The sequence below is a fragment of the Lampris incognitus genome, chromosome 16, assembly GCF_029633865.1.
Source record: "Lampris incognitus isolate fLamInc1 chromosome 16, fLamInc1.hap2, whole genome shotgun sequence".
Taxonomy (NCBI): domain Eukaryota; kingdom Metazoa; phylum Chordata; class Actinopteri; order Lampriformes; family Lampridae; genus Lampris; species Lampris incognitus.
This window is the reverse complement of record NC_079226.1, coordinates 9718347-9726753: the sequence shown is the minus strand read 5'-3', so window position 1 is coordinate 9726753 and position 8407 is coordinate 9718347. Positions and strand designations below refer to the sequence as shown.

General features: G+C 48.4%; 1 pseudogene; it reads right to left on the bottom strand.

The window, feature by feature from the left end:
• Window positions 1–570: 570 nt before the first annotated feature.
• On the bottom strand, window positions 571–3617 carry LOC130126707 (cytochrome b-c1 complex subunit 8-like; annotated as a pseudogene).
• Window positions 3618–8407: the final 4790 nt, after the last annotated feature.

Below are 8407 nucleotides of genomic sequence, written 5' to 3'. Positions count from 1 at the left end.
TGAAGTCTACCCCTCCGGGCCTGTCTGATGGGATAAATATGCTCCATTCAGTGGGTTCAAAGCAGTCCTGGAGTCGAGAGATGGCTCCCTCAGGCCAAACTTCCACTTTCCTGCTGGTCGGCTTAGCACTGATAGCAAGAGCTTTGTGTGCCGGGACAAGAAACAAAGAGGGGTGGTCTGGCTGTCCTAGGCAGGGGTGGGGTATGGCCCTGTATTATATGGTACTGAAGTGTGTTGCAATTAACCAGTCACGGTTTTTGGAAATGGCCACGTGTACTATATCAGTCATGGCACGGCAGTTTGCATATGAAACCGAGCGTTGGTGTGGCTCGTTATGCCACTGTATTGCTTATAAGGGTGGGGACACCTGCAGTCAGTTTAGACTGAAGAGGACACTTAGTTGAGTGATGACACGTGTCTGTCAATAAAAGTTGTGCCCAGATGAACTGATTCGACCTTCTTTGACAGACTTTAAAGTCTTAACCGAGGTCTTAGCCAAGTGTGATTCCAGATATGGTTTCGCCTCATTTATTTAAGGCTGGCTGTCTTGCTCAAATCTAAGAAAGCTATTCAGTGTTGTCCACGGCGATGTTGTATGTCCTCATCCAGCATGATGCTCACCAGAACACCCTCAAACCGCCCGGTGATGGCCCGTTCCGAGTCCTCGAGGCGGGCGACAAGACCCTTTATGGTCGACATAAGGGGCAAGCCTGACCATATCTCTGTGGGATCACCTCAAACCTGATCACTAGGATCTGGACCAGCCTGTCAGACTGGCTGTGCCCCCACGTTGAGGCCTTCCCCCGGCCAACAAGCCGCCGGCGGGGCCTGAGGCCCCGGGGGAAGATCAAGCGTCCCTTCCAGCACCTGCCGGGGCGTTCGGGTCTCGGGCCGGGAGAGTCAGCCGGGCTCCCGTCAGACTGACAACGCCGGGTCTTGTGAATTCTGGGGGGACGTTTGCAGTGGGCAGACACAGGAATGTATAACTTATTTGACAAGCCACCGTTGTTGTTGTTGTGTTCTATAGCGGTCGTTCTCGTTAAGGAAGTCGAGGTGGTGTTGCTCGTTGATGACGTGTTGTGTAACGCGGCGCCATGTTGTTGTTGACTCGGCAGAGAGAAGCAAAGTCGCTTCGGCTACGTTTGTTGACACAACGGGGTTGTAGTTGACGTTTGTTCCCACAAACACTACAACTCCATCTTAGAATCACACAATACGCACACACACACACGCACACACACACACACGCACGCACACAATCTGCCACCAGATCAAAGGATCCATTCTGAAACGTCTGTGGCAATGGGACCCATTTTAATCAATATTTCTTTTTCATCTAAGAATATGTGTGTGTGTGTGTGTGTGTGTGTGTGTGTGTGTGTGTGTGTGTGTGTGTGTGTGTGTGTGTCTGTGTGTGTGTCTGTGTTATGTGTTTTGCAGAGAGTGTGTGTCCATGTGTGCCTGTGTGGTTATGTGCTATGTGTGTAAGTCCTTGGTCTTAGTTGAAATGGGAGGCATGAGCGGAACGTTTTTAGAAGCCTACAATTCTCCTGACAGACCCTTAGTGCACTCACTCACTCACTCCCTCACACACACACACACACACACACGCACGCACACACACACACACACACGCACATGCACACCCACAAACCCACAACTGCCAAGCCATCTTCACAGCTACCAGTACAAGCTGTCTAAAAAGACTTTGATTTTGTGATTGTGGGTAGTCACGCAAGCCTGTCTCTGAGACACACACACACACACACACACACACACACACACACACACACACACACACACACACACACACACACACACACACACACACACACACACACAGGTACACACACACACACACACACACCGATGGGCTGTGATTGCTCAAGCATCACTCAGCATTTTCACTCCTGGGGTTTTGTCATTGAGCAAAACAGAGAGACAGACAGACAGACAGACAGACAGACAGAAAGACAGAGAGCGACACAGAGACAGACAGACAGACACAGCAAGAGAGATAGACAGACAGACAGACACAGCGAGAGAGATAGACAGACAGACAGACAGACAGACAGGGACCGAGACAGACAGACAGAGAGCGACACAGAGACAGACAGACAGACAGACAGACAGACAGACAGACAGACAGACAGACAGACAGACAGACAGACAGACAGAGCGAGCGAGCGAGCGAGAGAGACAGAAAGTGAGAGAGACAGACAGAGAGAGAGAAAGCGAGAAGGGGGGGGAGACAGACAGAAAGACAGAGACAGAAAGTGAGAGAGACAGACAGAGCGAGAGAGAGAGAGACAGACAGACAGAGACAGACAGACAGACAGCGAGCGAGAGAGACAGAAAGTGAGAGAGACAGACAGAGAGAGGGGGGGAGAGAGACAGACAGGAAGACAGAGACAGAAAGTGAGAGAGACAGACAGAGAGAGAGAAAGGGAGAGAGAGAGGGATGGAGGGAGAGCGACAGACAGACAGAAAGACAGAGCGAGAGAGACAGACAGACAGACAGACTGAGTGAGAGAGAGATACAGACAGAGAGAGCAAGAGAGCAAGAGAGAAAGTGAGAGAGACAGACAGACAGACAGACAGACAGACAGACAGACAGACAGAGCGAGAGAGAGAGAGGGAGGGAGGGAGAGCGACAGACAGACAGAAAGACAGAGCGAGAGAGACAGACAGACAGACAGACAGACTGAGCGAGAGAGAGAGACAGACAGAGAGAGCGAGAGAGACAGAGAAAGTGAGAGAGACAGACAGACAGACAGACAGACAGACAGACAGACTGAGCAACAGAGAGGGAGGGAGGGAGGGAGGGAGGGAGGGAGAGCGACTGACAGACAGAAAGACAGAGCGAGACAGACAGACAGACAGACAGACAGACAGACAGACAGACTGAGCGAGAGAGAGAGACAGACAGAGAGAGCGAGAGAGACAGAGAAAGTGAGAGAGACAGACAGACAGACAGACAGACAGACAGACAGACTGAGCAAGAGAGAGAGAGGGAGGGAGGGAGGGAGAGATCGGCTCAGAGGGAGAATGAGAAGGCAGTAGAAGAAAGACGGAGAGGCAGGAGGAAAGGTGGGAATTACATGGACCAAGTCAAAGAAGTTTGAATCAGTTCATCTGGATACGATACACTTTCCTTCCGCTGTATCCAGATGAACTGATTCAACCTTCTTTGACTTTCTTACTGAGCATGCAGCAAGACACATATGGACCAAGCAGAGATGAACAGACTGAAGGAGTAAATGAGGTGGTGTTGAAAAAAATGTTCTGCGTTGAATATTTGTCTTTATTGGTGAAACATACAGAGCTGAACGAAGACAGAAGAGGGTAGGTCAGAAGGGTAGCTGATATTTCTACGTTATTCTCCCAGTCAGTGGGATTCTTCCTCTTGCTTTGCTGAGTCACATGGTTGCCCCAGGTGTACGTTGCACACGCGAGGATCATTGGGAGAGCAACTATGAAGAAAGAGGCAGTGAAGCGTCTGCAAACATTGGGAACTCCCTCGGAGAAGTAGTTGGGGAAGCTTTCTGGTCAAAGGGTGACAAACTGTATGGAATTATGCACCTGATCCTGGCCAAGTCTCCGAAGTGGCGTCCCATTGTGTCGAGGAAGCTGGTCGTGCTGCTTCTCAAGATGCTTTCTTAATGGGGTTCGAGTGTGTATATGGGGTGGGTCTTCATCTTCTTCTTCTTCTCGGTGTTTATTGGTGGTTGGCAAACAACGAATTGGTGCATTACTGCCACCAGCTGAGTCGCCATCCTGATCCAGTCACAAACCAGTTTATGCCAACCGCCAAGTCCAAAGTCCAGAAAAATTCATGACTTCTCTTTACGGAATCTCTCCCGTTATCGTGCTTCTGCGAAACTGGTGTTGAAGTGAGAAGGAGGTGGAAAATGAGAGGAGTAGTTTGAGAGAGAGTGATAGAGAGAATTTGAATTTAAAAAAGACCTTTATTTACAATTTACTCATGCCATCCAAACCAGCTGTTTAAGGACTTGGGATCAACTGGTCAAAGTAACAGGGGAGTGCAGAATAGAGGTGAAGAACAGAGTGCAGGCAGGGTGGAGTGGGTGGAGAAGAGTGTCAGGAGTGATTTGTGACAGAAGGGTACCAGCAAGAGTTAAAGGGAAGGTTTACAAGCTGGTAGTGAGACCAGCTATGTTGTATGGTTCTGAGACAGTGGCACTGATGAAAAGACAGGAGGTGGAGCTGGAGGTGGCAGAGTTGAAGATGCTAAGATTATCATTAGGAGTGATGAAGAAGGACAGGATTAGGAACGAGTATATTAGAGGGACAGCTCAGGTTGGACGGTTTGGAAACAAAGCAAGAGAGGCAAGATTGAGGTGGTTTGGACATGTGTGGAGGAGAGATGCTGGGTATATTGGGAAAAGGATGCTGAATATGGAGCTGCCGGGTAAGAGGAGAAGAGGAAGGCTGAAGATGAGGTTTATGGATGTGGTGAGGGAGGACATGCAGGTGGCTGGTGTGACAGAGGAAGATGCAGAGGACAGGAAGAGATGGAAATGGATGATCCGCTGTGGTGGCGGCCCCTAATGGGAGCAGCCGAAAGTAGTAGTAGTAGTAGTAGTAGACTCATGCTATCCAAACCAAAGTGCCTGTATTAAAAAAAAGGAAGGAAAGCCAAAAGCAAATATAAGAGAAAATTATTCAAAAATGAATAAACAACAAATCCTCAACAACACAACACATGTGTAATGGTGCACATTGACAGTTTTATGTTGGAAGGCAATGATACACATGCAGATATTTTGTTTTGCGATTAAAAAGGTTTAGGACACTAGGACGGTAGTCATTAGTTAAGTTATTCATGAAATAGGCCACATAACATATACAAACGTGGCGTGTGTCATTTTGGATAAGTCAATGGTTAGTGCACACCCGGAAACTACCACATAACGGCCTGCATCTGCGCTAAGCCGTGATCTGACAAGGTGGAGATGCAGGTGTAATATTTGGTTTTATTTGAAATGAAACTAACACTGTGCCACCTGATTGACACACCATCTACCATGCCCCCGAGCCCATTTCAGTGCAAGCGATGTCATGGCGAGCCCAGAAATTAGCAAACGTGCCCAGGCGAGAGAAAAACCACCTTGTGCTCAACGAAATTGGCACTACCAAAATCAGAAACACTTTATTTGTCATTTCATTTCATGCACTTGTGCACATGAAATTAAATGAAACATCGTTTTGCCCAGCCCACAGCAGTGCAACACAAAGACACAAACACATATCCAAAAACTACAAGAACACATATCCAAGCTAACACATATATCTAAACAAAACAAAAAAAATCACTGTCCAGGAGAACGAATGCCAGCCAGGATGACTGTCGGAACTGCCGGTCTGCATGGGCTCGCAGTTAGCTTAGCCTGCCCTGCTTCCACGTCAGACCGCTCTCGGTGTTTCCACTTCGGGCACAGCTCCAGTCCGGGTCGTGGTCCCTGGGCTTACAGCAGGCAGCAGACCAAGCTCCCTCAGCCGATCCAACGCCAGCCCTCCCAGCCAGACACCTTCGACACACCTCCCTGCACTCCACACAATGACTCTAAAAACACAATCAAGGCTAAGCAAGACCGCAACCAGACTGCCCTTGGTATTATCGGAACTGCCGGTCTGCATGGACAAGCAGTTAGCTTAGCCTGCCCTGCTTCCACGTTCTGTCAGACCACCCTCGGTGTTACCTCTTCGGGCTCAACTCCAGGTAGGGCCGTGATCCCTGGGACCACAGGATGCAGCAGACCAGGCTCCCCCAGCAGATCCAGCGCAGCTCTCCCAGCCATCAAATGAAGACAAACTTAAACGAAGACGTGGACAAAGACACTGCATGGATGTACTGGGTGAGGCCACCGCAAATGTGAATTCACGCCACCATCTTCCCACACCCTGTCTTTGCACACTATGTCTTTGTTAGCGCTACCACCAGCCTTGCACCATCGGGAAACTAGAGCCCCTGGTGTCATAACAGTTGCTCAGCAAAAACTGAGAATCTGTCAGGATTGCAAGACTGATTTGTAGAAGGGTGTCAACCCTGTAAGGTCAACAACCTCAGGCTGTAGTAGGAACAGTTGCTTATCGTAACCACGTTGGCCAGCCTTCCTCAGTATCAATCGAGCCGTGTCCTGCCATCTGAGTCCAATATTTTTATAATAGTGTCTGTGCAGCCTGGAGCCTGAAGGATATTATCCTGGATGGAATGTCCATGAAGCTTTGTCCTCCCTCGTGTACCAGTAGGTACAATGCAGCTGCCTTAATCCAGTGTTGACCTGACAAAAAAAATTCACAACGGCCCACTGGATTTCCTCAGTAAAGCCCCTTGGTGGAGGTAGGACTATCAGTCAGTGCCATAGAGTTGAGGCAACCAAGTTGTTGAAAACCAGAACCCTGCCCTGTTAAGAAAGCTGAGGTAGCAACCATTTCCATCAGATAGCCTGGCACACACCTTCTCCACTACACCATCATAATTCTGCCTTTGAAAGTCCTCTGTTTCTAGGAACACACCTAAAATATTCATCTCTGTCTTTCCCCACCTAAGACCCCTGTGAGACTGGCAGGATTCCTGTCTCTCCACTGACCTATCTGCAAGGCCTCACTCTTTTCCCAATTAACTTTTGCAGAAGAGGTCTTTTCATACAGACGAAAACAACAATTAACAATTAAAACTCCTTCATCACTCTGATCTTTTATGAAAACATTTATGTCATCAGCATATGCTGAAACCACCAGTGGGGGACTCCGTGCCAACCCTGATAGGGAAAGCCCTATGAATTTCAGCCTAAATCTATTTAAAATGCACTTTGAGCTGCATTTTATGTATGAAAGGTGCTGTACAAATAAAGTTTATTATTATTATTATTATTATTATTATTATACTGTCACAGGGGCTGGGTGTCACAGGCTCTGCACTCTCAATGTTTGCATCCTACCTGACAGGTCGCTCCTACCAGGTGACATGGAGGAGATCTCTGTCGGAGCCTCACAGACTGACTACAGGCGTTCCACAGGGTTCGGTTCTGGGTCCTCTCCTTTTCTCCCTGTACACGACATCCCTGGGTTCTGTTATTCGCTCGCATGGCTTCTCTTACCATTGTTATGCTGATGACACCCAGCTGATCTTGTCCTTTCCTCCCTCTGATACACAAGTAGAGACACGCATTGCTGCGTGCTTGACTGACATCTCGGAGTGGATGGTGACACATCACCTGAAGCTCAATCTGGACAAGACCGAGCTGATGTTCCTCCCGGGGAAAGTTTGTCTGCACCGAGATCTGGCCATCACCATTGACAACACCGTGGTGACGCCAACTTGGACTGTGAGGAATCTGGGTATGATCCTGGATGAACAACTGTCGTTTGCTGCAAACGTTGCATCGGTTGCTCGCTCCTGCAGATTTCTCCTCTATAACATCAGGAGGATTCACCCATTCCTCACCGACGAGATGGCACAGGTGCTCATCCAGGCTCTGGTTATCTCCCGGTTGGACTACGGCAACTCCCTCCTTGCTGGCACCCTGGCGTCGGCCATCAGACCTCTGGAGCTTGTTCAGAAAGCTGCAGCTCGTCTAGTGTTCAACCGCCCTAAGTACTCCCACACAACTCCCCTTCTCATGTCCTTACACTGGCTCCCAGTAGCTGCTCACATCCAGTTTAAGACTCTGGTGCTAGCCTACAGGGCAGTGGAAGGAACAGCTCCTTCCTATCTCCAGGCCATGGTCAAGCCCTACACCCCCGCCCAACCACTTCACTCTGCTGCCTCGGGACGCCTGGTTGTCCCATCGCTCAGAGGCCCCTGCTGCCGATCGACCCGGTCAACGCTCTTTTCTGTCCTGGCCCCACAGTGGTGGAATTAACTCCCCATTGATGTCAGGACAGCAGAGTCACTGCCCCGGCGCAGGTTGAAAACTCACCTCTTCAAGAACTACTACCCTGTTACTTGTTCTTAGCACTTATTGTATTCACTCATTAAAAAAAAAATCTCTTTCTTGCGCTTTTACTTTAGCACTGGTTTTGCTCTTAGATGCTTGTTTAGATGCACTTATGACCTCTGATGACTAGTAGTTCTCCTGATTTCCTACATTAAATGCACTTATTGTAAGTTGCTTTGGATAAAAGCGTCGGATAAATGACTATAATGTAATGTTATATAATGTATTATTATTATTATTATTATTATTACGGTTCAATAGCCAGCACGTACAGTTGTTCAGAGATTGGACAGCCTTGCCTAAATCCTCTTTGAACAGGAACTAAATGATTTAACCCCCTACCTACCTAACCATACATGATGCCTGCTGCCTTATATAACAACCCCAACCATGTGAGAAAAACCAAATACCAATAGCAAATTCCCTCAAAGTAGAAAATAAAA